This window comes from Ambystoma mexicanum, chromosome 1q, assembly GCF_040938575.1.
Source record: "Ambystoma mexicanum isolate Mex_15411 chromosome 1q, UKY_AmexF1_1, whole genome shotgun sequence".
In the NCBI taxonomy this organism is placed as follows: Eukaryota; Metazoa; Chordata; class Amphibia; order Caudata; family Ambystomatidae; genus Ambystoma; species Ambystoma mexicanum.
This window is the reverse complement of record NC_090922.1, coordinates 256,209,528-256,224,910: the sequence shown is the minus strand read 5'-3', so window position 1 is coordinate 256,224,910 and position 15,383 is coordinate 256,209,528. Positions and strand designations below refer to the sequence as shown.

General features: G+C 48.4%; 1 protein-coding gene across 1 annotated transcript in view; it reads left to right on the top strand.

The window, feature by feature from the left end:
* The first annotated feature begins 3,993 nt into the window (after positions 1–3,993).
* LOC138527217 (galactoside alpha-(1,2)-fucosyltransferase 2-like) overlaps positions 3,994–15,383 on the top strand; it is a 184,019-nt gene continuing 172,629 nt past the window's right edge. The window contains exon 1 of the mRNA XM_069638337.1: positions 3,994–4,120. The gene's annotated coding sequence lies outside the window, so the exon portion shown is untranslated. The remainder of the gene's footprint in view (positions 4,121–15,383) is intronic.

The window sequence follows — 15,383 nt, the reverse complement described above, 5'->3', positions numbered from 1 at the left end:
AGTGACCCGTTCTGGGGCCACGGCATAAACATCTTATCTTAACCCAATCCTGGCTATATTTCTTCAGCTTTGTTGCATGCTTGGGCAGTTGCTTGCATAAATGCGCAAGCGGGGTAACTTCCTCCATTCTTAATTTCGTCATCAACAATAATTATACAGTTCTTTTACTCTTTTAATAGTAGCACCAAATACGCAAGCTCCAATCCAATCTTTTCCCACCAAATTTTATACCAACAATTTACTCAAAACTCATCAATTCAGTGGCGATTCCCTCTCAGTTACAGAATCGCGTAAATCCAAAATTCATTTTAAACAATCACCAATACAATTATTTTACATTCGACATACAAAAGAACACATATGACAGACGTTTGACAGACTAGACAGACACCAGCTGGTCATACGTATACCTGCCTTCTAATTAATACCCCGTCATGGGATTTGAACGAACCCCCTTTATGACGTCTTTAAACGTCATCGTAGCCTAAATTTTCCCCCCACTGTGGGCTCTGGGTTCACGTTACTTCTGACCACTCTTTAAAGCGCAGGAACAAGGCAAATCTTTACGTTTTTACTTCAGGTGCCCCCCTGATATTCCTTCCGTTTTTAATTCAGGTGCCCCCCTGATATTCCTTACGTTTTATTTCTTATGCTCGAGTCATTAACCCCTATATATATATACAGTCTTCTCTACTTCTAACTATTTAATTGTTTCTCCACCACCCTCCGTTACCTTTCCGTTGCTGGCTCTAATGCCTACACGACATTCTACACGACATTTGCCAAAATAACGAGTTTACTGTTTCACCCACCGATTGCATCATTTCCTCTCTGGAGCTTCGGGATCACCGCCCCTTCCTCTTCCTGCTTTTAAGGTTTTGGTCCGATCCGCTGCCCGTGGGAATGAGAAGGGTAATGCTTGGAAAGGCGGGTTCCTTCAGACCCACTGCAGATTTTTAGAAATGTTTACTCTATCATTGTCCACGGGAAGCTACTCAGCCGGAATGGCGAAAGGACTCGTGATCTTACCGAAGGCCCAGAGTTACTTCGTGCCTTCGGTCTAAGGGTGTCTTATGACTATATCAATTGATAATCTATAATCGATGGCCGTAACCATCCTCACGCTACCAAGTGTTCTAGAGGAGAGGAATTCGCTGACGGGCCCATTGGTCAGCACTCACCCTCTAGAACTTGTAAGACAAGATAGCTGCACCGTGTGAGGACAGGGGGTGCAGGATTCACTTACTCCGACACGACTCAATAACGAGGACTCAGTAGTTTGGCAAATGGAAGTCTGTTTAATGATACATACATCAAACAGGGAAACAAATGGCAAATGGAAGTCCGTTTAATGATACATACATCAAACAGGGAAACAAATGGGAATCAGCTGTAGTGCGATCACCTGTCTCGCTCCGACTTCCTCGAACTTCAGTCGGACAGCACTTCTTATAGGCAGAAATCGTCATTACTGACGTCTAACTTTACAAAAATCACAATGTAATATAATTGGTTAGGAAAGATAACTTAAGTATAGGTGCCATATCTGTATATAGAAATAAAGCATGTGGATTGGATAACGTCTACGCCCATCCCTCTATATCACACGTGATTGACGTCACTACAAGTATGACGTCTCATTGGCTACAGTGTCTATAGGACCCTAGATTACATGGTCCATTGTGATTGGGCAAGTTACACCCCTAAACATAAATCTCCACTTTAATTAGCAGCATGCAGAATAGACACCTCTGTGCCTGGTGTCCCAAGTTTCACCCTGCCTCCCTTCCATCAATCAGTGTTTTAGGGCGACGTGTCAATTAGTTGGCTAAGGATGGCCTCGAAACTGTAGTCTCTTATCGGGAAAAGTTATGGCATCCTCGGGTCCTGGATGACATCAGGCGATGGTACTTCTTTGCGCCTGGCTGGTCACGTGTTAGTTCACCATGAATCTGCTTCAGTTTCCAGCTTTTAGTGCATTTAATTCTATGTCGGCCTAGCCAACTGCATGGGCCCCCCTTATCTTGACCTTCATGAGGCAGCCTGGTATGCTCTGAAGTTGGAGTCTTGTGAGCTGACGCTCTCCTCCCCTTCTCTGGTTGACCTCGATTTCCTAGGCATGAGCCGCTCTTTGTTGAGTTTCGATTTGGCTCCTTCTCTTGCCTTTGACTGGGTTTCGAAACTTGGCCTGTCAGGCCTCTGGCCGCCTGGGTACCTTTTTGCTTTTACAAAATGTAGTCGCACTTATATAATGTACCTTATTGAGGTAGATATACGGTTGGCGCTTGCCTCTCTATCAACTACTAATCATTGCAAGCAGTATCGATTTCTTAGCATCTTGCGTTTCAAGCCTATTTACACGCGTTTAACAGGGCAGTTGCTTCCATCTTGTCTCGTAACACTGTTTCCTCACGTTGTAACATTGTCTCTTCTCTGCGTATATTCCATAAAATTTCGTAGTTACTCGACGTGTTATCTTCGATAGCTGCTCTTGTTCATTCTCCAATCTGTTCAGGCCCTTGTGTCATTTCCACTGGCCTTCCATTAAGGCTTTCGGGGTCTCTTCGTGGACCATGTGTGGTACTCCTCATTTCGTATCAGCGGCAGGTATGGCTGTCTGATAGGGTACCATGCTGCCCAGGGTTGTCTGGTTATGGGTGCTTCAACCAGTATGGATCTTCTGATGTATACTGGGCAGAGTCCCACTGCAGCTCTTTGTAGGTTCATTTGCTCTTCATACGTCACATACCTTGGCGAGTACGCTGCTGGTACCTCGAGATGAGAGGAAGGGGTGCAGGCCATGTCTGGGACCTCCTCTACAGATGCGGCCGGGGTACGCACACAGTTTCCGCACGATTTGGCTGGGGCACGGCCTGGGTACACGTGTAGTTTTCACGCGATTTGGCTGGGGGTCGTTGGCCGGGAATTGTGAGGTGTTTTTGCACGATTACTCTGGGGTGCGGCCGGGGAACGTGCAGAGATTTCACGCGATTCAGCTGGGGGGCTGCCGGGGATTGCGAGGTGTTTTTGCGCGATTACTCTGGGGTGCGGCCGTGGAACGCGCAGAGTTTTCATGTGGTTTGGCTGGGGTGCAGCTGGGGTACGCGTGTATTTTTCACGTGATTTGGCTGGGGTGCGGCTGGGGTACGTGCAGAGTTTTCACGCGATTTGGCTGGGGTACGGCCGGGGTACGCATGCAGTTTTCACGTGATTTGGCTGGGGTGCGGCCGGGGTACATGTGGAGTTTTCACAGGATTTGGCTGGGGTTGTGGCCGGGGATTGCAAGGTGTTTTCGCGTGATTACTCTGGGGTGCTGCTGGGGAACGCGCAGAGTTTGCAGGTGATTTGGCTGGGGGGCGGCTGGGGTTTCTGAGGTGTTTTTGCGCCATTAATCTGGGGTGCGGCTGGGGAATGCGCAAAGTTTTCGCACAATTACTCTGGGGTGCGGCTGGGGATCACAGTGTTTTCACGCAATTTGCCAGGGGGGCTGTATGCTGGTCCAGGGATGGCGCAGGGCCTTGTGCCGTGTTAGGCATTTCACTAGCTTTTTACTGCACGTGGGGGCGTGTTTGGGGTGTTACTGGTGCAGCTTGATGTTCCTTGCGCCACGGTTACAGATGCCTCGGGAAATCCATGAATACGCATACTGCGCAATCATTTCTCTGCACCACGGCTGGTGCATGCTCCTTCTCAGCGCGCGGCCCTTGCGTTTTTACTGCGCAAGATTCTATGAACCAGGCCCAAAGTGTTTTCAAGGATCGGCTTTCTCATAATCGACAGCTCACTTTCAATCCCTTAAGCCAAATCAAGGCTTGCATTTGGTTCTGTGCACGTGCGGTAAGAGTGGAACTAATGTGCAGACGTTTGTGGTGTAGAAATTAGAAAGCAAACTCTCTCTCTTGTGTGCCCTCTGTCCCCGCATACAAATGCATGTGACAGGCTTTACAAGCATTGGAGAAATAGAGCGTGGTAAAGACTAGGGTGTGGTGGAAAGAACAGAGCAGGTGACAGTCAGCAGACACTATCTGGACGCGAGAACAGACAGAGCACGGAAGGAAGGGACATCACATTGGCACCGTGGAACCAGAGGGAGTCCCTGCTCAGAGGAGCCTGGAATAAGGTGAGTGGGACAAACAGCAGACCTTTCATATGTGAATTAACAACTTTATGCCTCCATGTATCTCCATTCCAGCGAATGAGAAAAGTGAAGTTATGTAGTCAGGCAGCATTTTCGGTAAACCTGGAATATACTTGAAATGTTGTGGAACTCGTCCACTTTGATATTTGCCTGGGCATTGTTATATTATAGGGCCTGACTTTTAAGAAAATCACATAAGTGGAAAGAGTGCAGAGGATGCACTTTTACTTAATTGCCTGATTTTAAGTAAGTGTGGCTTGTGCATTATTTGGGGGCTGTGCACCAGCACAAATAATGTGCTGGCCAGCCCTCTTGCATGCATTAGTGTTGGGGATTAATGTATGACTTTCTCTCAGAACCCACAGTTGGAAATAGAAGAATCATTTCTGTCCAGGATTGAAGGGTAGAAATGGACCCATAACTGCAGTCTCACTTATAAAATGCACGAAGGGGTCAGACCCTATCGTTCATGTGCACCCTCCTGCAACTGTGGCAAATTGGCAGCAGGGAATGCTTTTTTCCGTGTTCTTTTCAACTTGCATTCTACATGGAAATGTGGGCTGTGCTCCAGAATGTGCAGAACACCCTCGTCCACCCTCTGATTATGGCCAATTACACAATTACATAACTACCTAAAAGGGGGGAGCACTTCTGAATGTGAATCTATGATTCATTTTGCGGAGTGTGGGCAACTTTTCGGTCTGAATCAGGGGAGAATATCCCGACTCTTGTGCCACCCAAAGTTTCTAGCATAGGGTCGTCTTTTGTGAGCACTGGAATGTGTGAGCCCTACCTGAGTGAACTTTCCACACCACTTACAAACCTGTTTCAAAACCCTGATTTACTTTCAAGATATTGCCACAGAGTGCAGCCAACGGTAGCCACTGTATTTGAGGTATTGCATTGTATTGTGTATTTATGTAGCGCCTACACACAGGACAGTGTTTCAAAGCGCTCAAAGAGGTTCCTAACCCCGGGCCATCTTAAACACTTTATGGGCCCTGGGCACAGACTTTTTGGGGCCCCCCTCCACCAAACCAAAGGACTTAAGGGATCAAGAATACTGGTCGCGCCCCCCACCCATCGCGCTCACAACCTATAGGTTGATATTTGGTCTCAAAGCATAATAAGCACGTTTACTCCCTTTTCGTCTACTTGCCCTCTTTATCCTTGCTCTAATCAGAATGATAAACAAGTAGCATTTGAAGACCAACATTAGCAATCTACAAAGGGGTTACTGTTCTGGTACATACAGGATACTATTTATTAATTACATCCAGGAAGGTAGATGTAGTATTAATGCAGGACTGTATGTAAAATGTACATGCAACTCATAATAGACAGAGAACTCACATTAGCTGCCTCAGAGAATGCAAAAGTGCTCATGCATGGGTAGAGACCACCAATTGGGAGGAAGGAGAACGCTACACGTACCATAGCATGGATAGTGGGGGCAGATTAGAAGCTAGCAGGAAGGTGTCTTTATCCAGACAGACTGAGATGAGAAGTGGGATATGGTTTTCAAATAGTGTTGCCATTAGATATCAAAGGAACAAATGCCTGTCGTATGCAATATAAATATGCTCACTATTAACATAGTGAAACCATGAATCATCCAATCCAACAAACCCTCCCTCCCACAATTCAAGAAACAGCTGAAAACCTGGCTATTTAATACATTCTAATTGCCTGGACTACCTGGTCGATCTCCACCCACAAATGTTTTTGCCATATGATTAACGTATTCATATTGTAACCTTATTGTAACCAAATATCCTGCATGTCTTCTCATTCATCCATTAAGTAACCAATAAGCTTGTAAGTAATCTTTTGTAACAAATAATCCTAAGTAAGCGGAAGTATTCTAGTAAACTATGCCGTGATACCTCAGGGTCTAGGCGTATAACCAAATGCACTAAATAAATAAAATTAAACAATTAAATACATAAAAATAAGGTTTTTATGAAGATCATACCATGAGAAGGAAATCACTCAGAAGGGCTGCGAATTTTGAAAAGTTTAGGGACTGGCAATATTGAGAGGTTAGGCAATACAAGATTACATGAGATGCCCAGGATCACACATTGGTTAAGCGGTGAAGGGGTGAAGCTGGGATTTGTGCTAACTCTGCAATTTCTGCATTTGAACACTTTCTTTTCCAGTTCTTACCATGAACTAAAACAATCTCATTTTATAAAAAACAGACTTGGAAAGTACACAAATCACATTACCAAACATGACCATTTTTAAATAAATTATTGGAGGGTGTTCTGCAAAATGGAAATTATTCTAGCATCATTCTCTCCATCATCAAGGGAGGTATATAAGAACAAGCATACCAATCGATGTGATTTAACAAATTTAATCTGGGTTTGTCTTTTGTATTTTAAAGCTTGAAATACTTTCAAAACAATGGCTTGTGACATTTTAATTTATAAACGTGCATAAAAACCTTTGACTTTTACCAAAAAGCAAAACGTTTTTTGTGTCAAACAAGCAGACCTTAAAATATGCTTGCCTGAGGCATGCAACATATGGTCCGCTCTCTTCTGTCTACAATCTGTTCCACCCAAATGACCTACATAATAAGAAAGATCAAGTAATGGGCTACAAGATACCAGCAGCATGCAAGAAGCCAAACCTCACAGAAGACAGCACAGTAATGTAAAATATATTAAATTATTTGACCAGGATCACCGTATCATCTGCTGGAAAATTCAGGATACAAACATGAACGCTGTCGTTCCATAGTCTTGAATTTGGATACTTATTCACCTCTTGGACTAACAGTTTATGCCATCGTTGGAGGCAATTGCCTAGGTTTTACAACACCCCATCTGAACAAACCAATTTCTAGACCTTCACCATACGGATGATATGTTAGTTTTTATAGCAACCCCTATCTGGTACAGGTACATTGCTGATAATAGCAGATGTTGTTCTGCAAAACCAAGTACATATGCAGGCAGGTTTATAAACTTCAGACATAGGAAAGGCTCAGGCAGCCTTGCTGGAATGTGATATTTGAATTTTGCACATGAACACATATCTCTGCAATGGGTGCTTCACACACTGAGCTAACTTCTGAACCATTGTGGCACTCAATTTATCAATATGCATTTCACCATTGCCTATTGCACATTATCAACATAATTCCCACAGGAAGGAACAGAGTTGTGCCATAAGGAACAAACAAACTATGTATCCCACAGTGAACGCAGGAAGCAATACATGATGAATTGATCAAGGCAGAATGCATTGCCAAAACAGAAAGGCAATGGGTTTAGAGCCTCAGCAGCACCCCATAAAATATTCTGACGTGTGCTATTTAAGACTGGTGAACAATAGAATCTCACTTCTTCAGATCAGCTAGCACTGTGGGGCACCCTCCAAGGTGGGGGCCCTGGGCAAGTGCCCCTTTTGCCCTCCCATAAACACCTCTCTGTCCTAACCTTCCAACCTTCAACCCGGGGCGCAAGCAAATGTCACAGGTTAATTGTCGCTGACTTCGGAAGGACTGTTTGTCTTTGCATTCTGGGACTGCATTTATAATAGGAAAAACAACATTACAACTACTATAATGTGCAGCTTGAATCATCTTTGCTGGGGTGAGCGAATACTGCACTAGTAACCAAAGTACTGAATGTGGGTAATGATTGCCAAAAAACCTCAAAGAGTCCAGAGTCCGCCTCTAAACACGCTGAATCTGTTGCTACGCCGAATTTGCGGAGATGTGATGTGACGTTTTAATTGCACGCACGGAGATATGAGGTTGGATCACGTAACATTCATTGGCGGGTGCAAAAGGAAAAAACGCAGGCAATATTTCTTTTTTGTAGTAGTTTTCTCCAGTGGTGTGAATTCCTCAGGGTAATATCCTCCTCCAGAGGGTTTGGACTACAACTATTATGATTCCCCCAGCCTTGAATATGCTCCCTGCGGCTGATGGAAGTCCAAAAGGTCTGGACAGCCAAAGGTTGCAGACGCCTTAAATATAACCACATCACAACGCATTGACAGGTTAAAAAAGGGGGGAATGCGTGTGACAGGAGCCCCCTGTCCAATTTACCACCATTGCTTTGCCAATTTACCACTGTTGCTTTGCCAATTTGCCAACTTTACCTTGTGTAATTAATCACATAAGGAGCAAAATGCCACCAGAACCCACATTTGACTGATCCGTAACATACAGTGCAGCGAGGTAAAGGGATGTGGCTGCAGTCACAGAAAGTTACCTAATAGGGACATTGGGGTTCGTAGTCTGCAACAGCTCTTTCATATTGAGAAATAGGAGGTCTGGGTCACCCTGCTTCTTTCTGGCTTTATGGCTGACTTCTAAACACAGTTCACCTGTGTTAGAATGGATCAAAGATGGAAAGACCTTTGGGGTTTGCTGGAAAACGAGCTTGTGGGGATGTGCAGAACCCGGCAGTCTAACTAGCTCAGCTGTTCCAAAAATGGTGCTCCGTGCCGCCAACTGATTCCCTGTCTTTTCATAAAAAGTGGTAATTCATGCAGATACAATACTCCTTAAAAAATCTCGACTTTGACTAAACCCTGGAGTAACAAGAAACGGTGTGAATGTTTGTGCAGCTCCCATGAACCATCACAGGTGAGATCCCTCTCTCCCGAGGCACTGTAGGCTACACCGATTCAGCTGATGTAGGAGAGGCAGTGGAAACATATCAGCAGAGTTGGGAGAGAATCCCCTACTTTACCCAGGCTGTGGCCGCTGTGAGAAAAGCTTGACACGTCCCGCGTGGGGCTGTAGATGCAGTCCCACGCAGGGCTCTAGAGGCACTCCTGCGCAGGGCTGTAGATGCACTCCGCGCAGGGCTGTAGATGCACTCCTGCGCAGGGCTGTAGATGCACTCCCGCGCAGGCCTGTAGATGCAGTCCCACGCAGGGCTCTAGAGGCACTCCTGCGCAGGGATGTAGATGCACTCCGCGCAGGGCTGTAGATGCACTCCCGCTCAGGGCTGTAGATGCACTCCCACTCACGGCTGTAGATGCACTCCCGCGCAGGGCTGTAGATGCAGTCCCACGCAGGGCTACAGAGGCACTCCTGCGCAGAGCTGTAGATGCACTCCGCGCAGGGCTGTAGATCCACTCCCGCGCAGGGCTGTAGATGTGCTGCTCGAACAATGCGAGGTAGCTGGGGTCTGAATGACCCCCTCCCAACCCCCCTCCCCCGGTTTGTGGATTCTGCACTGTTCTAACACTGCATCTGTAGTTGGTGAGCCGGCTCATCCGCCTGGAGGGATGAGAGCGTTATGCCGATCACCGGCTCCAGCTGGTGAGGGAGCCCTAATGCAAATGTAAGCGCTATTGCATTACATATTACGGGGGAGTAATAACAGACCACCTCGGCTAGTGTGTTTTGTACCAGTTCCATAGAACATTTATTTATTTCTCCTCTAACCCAACCAGTGAAGTAGCCCCAAACTCTTCTCCCTCACCCTTGGACGCGTCAATAGCTATTAATGAAGGGACCTGCGGTTGAGCCATGTGATCCAGCCAGTTAACAAACGTTTTGAAAATTGCTGGGTAGAAATATGTTCTTATCTCCTTCTCATCTGTTCGACAATAGAAGAGAAAGTTGACAACCAGTTTGGCGAGCCGTTTTTTGAGGTCTGAAAGGTAGGGAGATAGCAGAGTGTGAGTGACATGATGACATTGCAAAGATGAGGGTTCTTCTCTCACACCTTACTATGAAAAACAGATGGACTTCCTGGTGGCACACGGCCTATGAATGGTGGGAATTTGGCTTCGAAAGGCCTCCAAACATCACAGTGCTAACAACTCAAACATTACTACCTTCCAGGAAGATTTGAGGACTTTCTGAAAAATAACACGTCCCATGATCCTTTCCCACCCATTCTGCTCAACACTCGACTCACAAAATAACTAAATTACAACACAGGGCGAACTCGGAAGGGTGAACATATCAGTAACAACACAACGTGAAGATTTGATGCCCCCACACAGTGACAGCTGGGGACTCGATTCACACTATGGGGCTTTCTTTTCACCCGACTCCAGGGCAAACTGCAGGGCTGAGAGTCAGGGCAGAAACTCCCGAACACCCCTTAAAAGAGAAACCCATGGCGAACATCACCACACAAGGTACTTCATTTCTGTTTTATGACTAATGAATTTGTAGCGGTGCTTCTTGATAGCAGCACATCGAATGGTGGTCTTCAGGCCACGTTTTCACTGCATGGATTACAAGTGGAGGTTATAATTACACGTGCAACCAAACTGGGTTTGGTGGTATTCTTCTTACAAATTAATTTAAGCCCTCACCCCTTAAAACTACCATTGAACTACACTTATCCCTCCTTTTATCTGAGAAAATGTCATATGCTCGTCCCACCTTGCAGAAAAGGGGATAGCCTGCTGACCTTAAAGAGGTCACTGTTTACCCGGATGAGCTGACGTCACTCTGTGCCTGGCAGATTGGAACTATCTCATGGACAGGCTGCCCTCCATCTCTCCAGAGGGCCAAGAGCAGGAAACCCAGCACTGTTCATTGTAGCTGAGCGCACAGTGCAGGATCACTAACTGTTGAGTGTCGTGGGGGCGTTGGGAGGCCCACGCAGTCACACACACACTCGCTCCGCATACGTACAAGGAGCTACGCCGGAGACATGTGGATGGTTTGGGTCCGCGGCGCGAACTGCCGCACGGGCCGTTTTTATTAACACTGCGCATGCGTGAGCCTCGTTCTGGCTCACGCATGCGCCCAACAGCGTATTACTACGCAACATCCCTCCTTTTCCCCCCGAAACAGAAAACATGAACAAACATAGAATTAACAGTGCTCAAATACAACTTAAACTGTTAGTGTATCACTGATCACGAAGCAGGGTCCATAAGGAAGTCTTGGAACCTCTGCGGCGGCGTGCGCCCCGCCCGGCTCGGGTACCTGCGTGCTTCATCCTGAGGAACATCGGGCGTCCCTTGAGTCTCGGGCGGTTCATCGTGTCTCAGTGTTGACTCGGCATTCTGCTCCGGGTCGGGTGTGACTGTCTCCTCCGAGCTCGCAGTTCCGATGCGCTTGAAGAAGGACACGTTCCTGGTGACAGTCCCTCGTGCATTGGCGGCGGTGACCATAGACCCTTTGACGTGCATCACCCCGAGTGGCTGCGTCTCATAGGGTAGTGACAACTTTCCTTCCGGCCTTCTGTTTCGCACTAGCACGGTGTCACCCACGCCAATGTCTTTCTCTGGGAGCCTCCTCCTGGTGGTCTCTCTTTGATTCTGAGTGGCTCTCTCCGCTTGCACCTGCTCGTTATTGATCTCTCCCGGATGTCGACCTTCGATTTCTGGTAACAATCCTCTTGGCACCCGTTTGAAGAGCTCCTCCGCCGGGGCGACCCCAGTGGACTGATGGGGGGTCGAGCGGTACTCTCGGAGAAATTCGAACAGGTTACGTCTTAGATCTTCCCCTCCATTCATTGATATGCGGAACACCTTGTTGAGCGTTCGCATGAATCTCTCTACCTCCCCATTTGCTCTTGGCCAGAGGGGTGTGACCTTACGATGTTTTATCCCTCTTTCTTCACAGTAGGTTGCAAACTGCTGCCCTTTGAACGGGGCACCGTTGTCCCAGCACAACTCCCTTGGAAACCCATGCGTGGCAAACATTTTCTCCAACGCCATGATGGTGTGTTCGCTGGCTGTGGTCTCCACCAGCTCATCTTCGGGATATCGTGACCACTGATCAGTCACCACCAGAAAGTACATTCCCAGGCCTGTGGACCCAAAATTGGCATGTACCGTCCCCCATGGCTGGTCGCTCCTTACCATTGCTTGGATCGGCGGCCCTCTTTCCACCGGACTCGCAGCTTGACAGGGAATGCAGTTCCTCACAAACTCCTCCACTCTGCTTTCCAGCTCCGGGAACCAGACCTTTAATCTCAGACGAGCTTTCATCTTGACCATCCCCTGGTGGCCATTATGGGTGAGATGTAGGACTTTGTCAACTAATGTTCTCGGGATCACAATCTGGTGGCCACTCCCCACTCGCTATCGCCTGTCTGATTTTGGTGAACGTTTCGTCCCTGTTGGATTCCTCTGCAATTACCTGGCGGGCCAGGGCAATGGGCAGCGCAGATTCGACAGCCAGGTGTACGGCCTCTACGCAGTCGACCACTTCAATGGAGTCTCCGAGCCTCCCCGAGCCCGGGTGGCGGGACAGATAGTCTGCCGGGTTAAGTGTTCCTGGGCGATACAGTAGTTTGACCGCGTACTCCATTAGCGAGAGCATCCATCGTTCAATGCGAGGTGGTGGTTTGGATGAGGTCCCTGATAGAATTGGGATTAGGGGCTTGTGATTCGTCACCACGACAGCCGGTTTCCCCAGAATGTAAATACGGAAATGTTTGCACCCCACAGTATGGTCAAGGCCTCCCGCTCGATCTGAGAGTATCTCCTCTCTGTCTCTGTCAGGGCTTTGCTGGCATAAGCGATGGACCTCATGATTCCTTGATTGTCCGCCTGCATAAGAACTGCTCCCAGGCCCACGGGGCTCACGTCGACCACAATTTCAGACTCCCAGTCCGAGTTGAAATAAGCCATGGTCTCTTGCCCTGATAGGGCGCTCTTAATGTCATCGACGCCCGCTGCTCTTTTCCACTCCAGTTCCATGCGACGTCATTCCTGGTGAGCGCTCTTAAGGGCTCTGATAGCGAGGCTAGGTCACGGATGAAGCGACCGCAATAGTTAACCATCCCCAGGAAGCTTCTAATCTCCTCTGGAGATGTCGGTGGAGCGGCTTCACGGATGTCCTTCACTTTCTCTGGATCAGGGGGGATCCCTCCAGCATGGAAAACAAAACCAAGGAACTCCAACCTGTCTTTCAGAAACTCACACTTTTCTTTGTGTAGTGTTAGACCTTGAGTGCGCAGCCTTTCCAGGGTGTTCTCTAGGCTCATCAGATGTTCTGCCTCCGATCGGGCAAAGACCAGGATGTCTTCCGACATGTTGATCACTCCCTTGAGTCCTGACAGAGCTCCCCTGATGGCATTTTGGAAGACTTCTGCCGCGGGCGAGACTCCAAAACTGAGCCGCTTGTATTGATATAACCCCTCATGAGTCGAGAAGGTCGTAATGTATCTGGATTCGGGGTGTAACTCTAACTGGTGATATCCAGATTGTAGGTCCAGTTTTGAGAATACTTTCACTCCCTGGAGTTCCCCGACGATATCATGTAAGGTGGGCGTGATGTGGCGTTCCCTCTTGATGGCTACATTGGGTAGCCTCATGTCCACGCAGATGCGCACCGCGCCTGGCTGTTTAGGCTTCGGGGCCACTACAATTGGGGAGACCCAAGGGGTGGAGCCTTCCACCCTTTCGATGATGTCTCGGTCAATCAGGGACTGCAACTCTTTCTCCACCGGTGCTCTCAGATGGAATGGGATATGGCAGTGTTTGAGAGCTGTTGGTCTCACCGACCCGTCTATGTGGAGGCGTATTGGATCAGCTTTCAGTTTTCCGATGCCATTGAAGATTGTCTCGAACCGTTGCGGACAAGTGGACAATGTTTAGCGCTTCAGCGGCGGCACAACTTAGGAGTGAGTGTGGGCTCACACTTGTGACGAAGAATCTTGCTTTGATTCTGGTCTGTCCATGAGTCACTGGTGCTACGAATACCCCCTGGATGGGGAGAGGAGTGTGTCCACCAAAAGCATATATGCGTGCCGTGGATTCTGCCAACCCTGTTGGACCAGGCAACGCATTGTAATGTTCAGTCGCTAGCACACAGACGGACGCTCCAGTGTCTATCAGAACCGGCGTGGGTATTTCCCCAATGTTCACTGTGCACGTGGGCTGGGGCCGTTTCCCTGGGCCTTTGGCGATACTGGAGATGAAGAAGATTTCGTCCTCCTCTTCCTCTTCTTCTGCGATGTTCAAATCTTGCATGCCCTGTTCAATGGACGACACACCCCGTATCCTCCTAGAGGTGCCTCGGCCAACTCTCTCCGGACCTCTTGACGATGCGGCTGGTGTCGTTGCCCTGCACACACTCGAATAGTGTCCCGGAGTGCCACATCTGCCGCAGGTTCTTGATTTGGCGGGGCACTCGCCTACATGTGGCAGGTCATATCTGCAGTATTGGCATGATGGAGCATTGCTGGGGTAGTGCTGTAACCTGTGGGTGGGTCTCCACCTCTTGGCGCCCATCTTGCCTTCCCTGGTGCATAGCGACCGACTGCAAAAGCTTCTTCCTCCTTCTTTGCATGAGTAGCTGCGTCCATCTTTGCCCCCCTGGCATCAGCTAGTTCATACGCTCTCCCCATGTCTAGGATTTGTTGTAGGGTTAGCACAGGTTCTCTCAAAACCTGCCTCCGCAGTTTTCCGGAGCTGCACCATTGCAGCAACTGGTTACAAACCATCTCTTCTTCGTTACCCCATCTACAGGAGCTTGCTAGGTGTCGGAGTCGCGCACAGAACTTGTCCAATGATTCATCTTCTCGCTGCTTTTCCGCGCACATGACAAACCTGTCAAAGTCTACGTTTGCCATGGGGAAGAAGTAATCCCTGAGTGCTTGTTTCACTACAACGTAGGTGGCCACAGGGATGGTCAGCAAGTCATAGATCTTGTGTACCTCCACCCCTGCCGAGTATACCATGATGGCGATCTTCTCTGCATCTTCCGTGACCCCCGCGGCCATGAAAAACATTTCTAGCCGTTTCACCCACAGGAGCCATTTTGGACCCAGCTTAGATGGAGGGCCTGTGGTATCAAATTCAGGCATGGGACTTAGCGTGCTGTTCATCCTGCGTGGGATGGGGGAAATTGCACCATCTAGGTCATCTTCTTCCCCCATCTTGGTGGATAGCACTCTCCTGTACTTGCTGGACAACTTCTGTGGCTGCAGGGCTGGTGTGCTGAGTCCCCTTGCGATGTGGTGCTCTTCCTGCACCCTTTTCTCCTCCTGGTCACCTGTGCCACAGCCCTGTAAATGTAAGGGCTGTGGAATTTCCAAAAATTGCTGCTGGGCAAAGCAAAAGTGCAAGTGGCGCACAAGCACCCTCACGGGCCGCTACCACTGCCTTTCACGTGTTGACCAAGATGGCTGCCGGCCATACGCGTGGACTTGTGTGGACGCGAGTCAACATTCTTCTGCTAGAACGTTGCCGGAGCGGAGGATGGCTCCCGCGCCGTCCTCGTCGCCAGTGTTGAGTGTCGTGGGGGCATTGGGAGCCCCACGCAGTCACACACACACTCGCTCCGCAT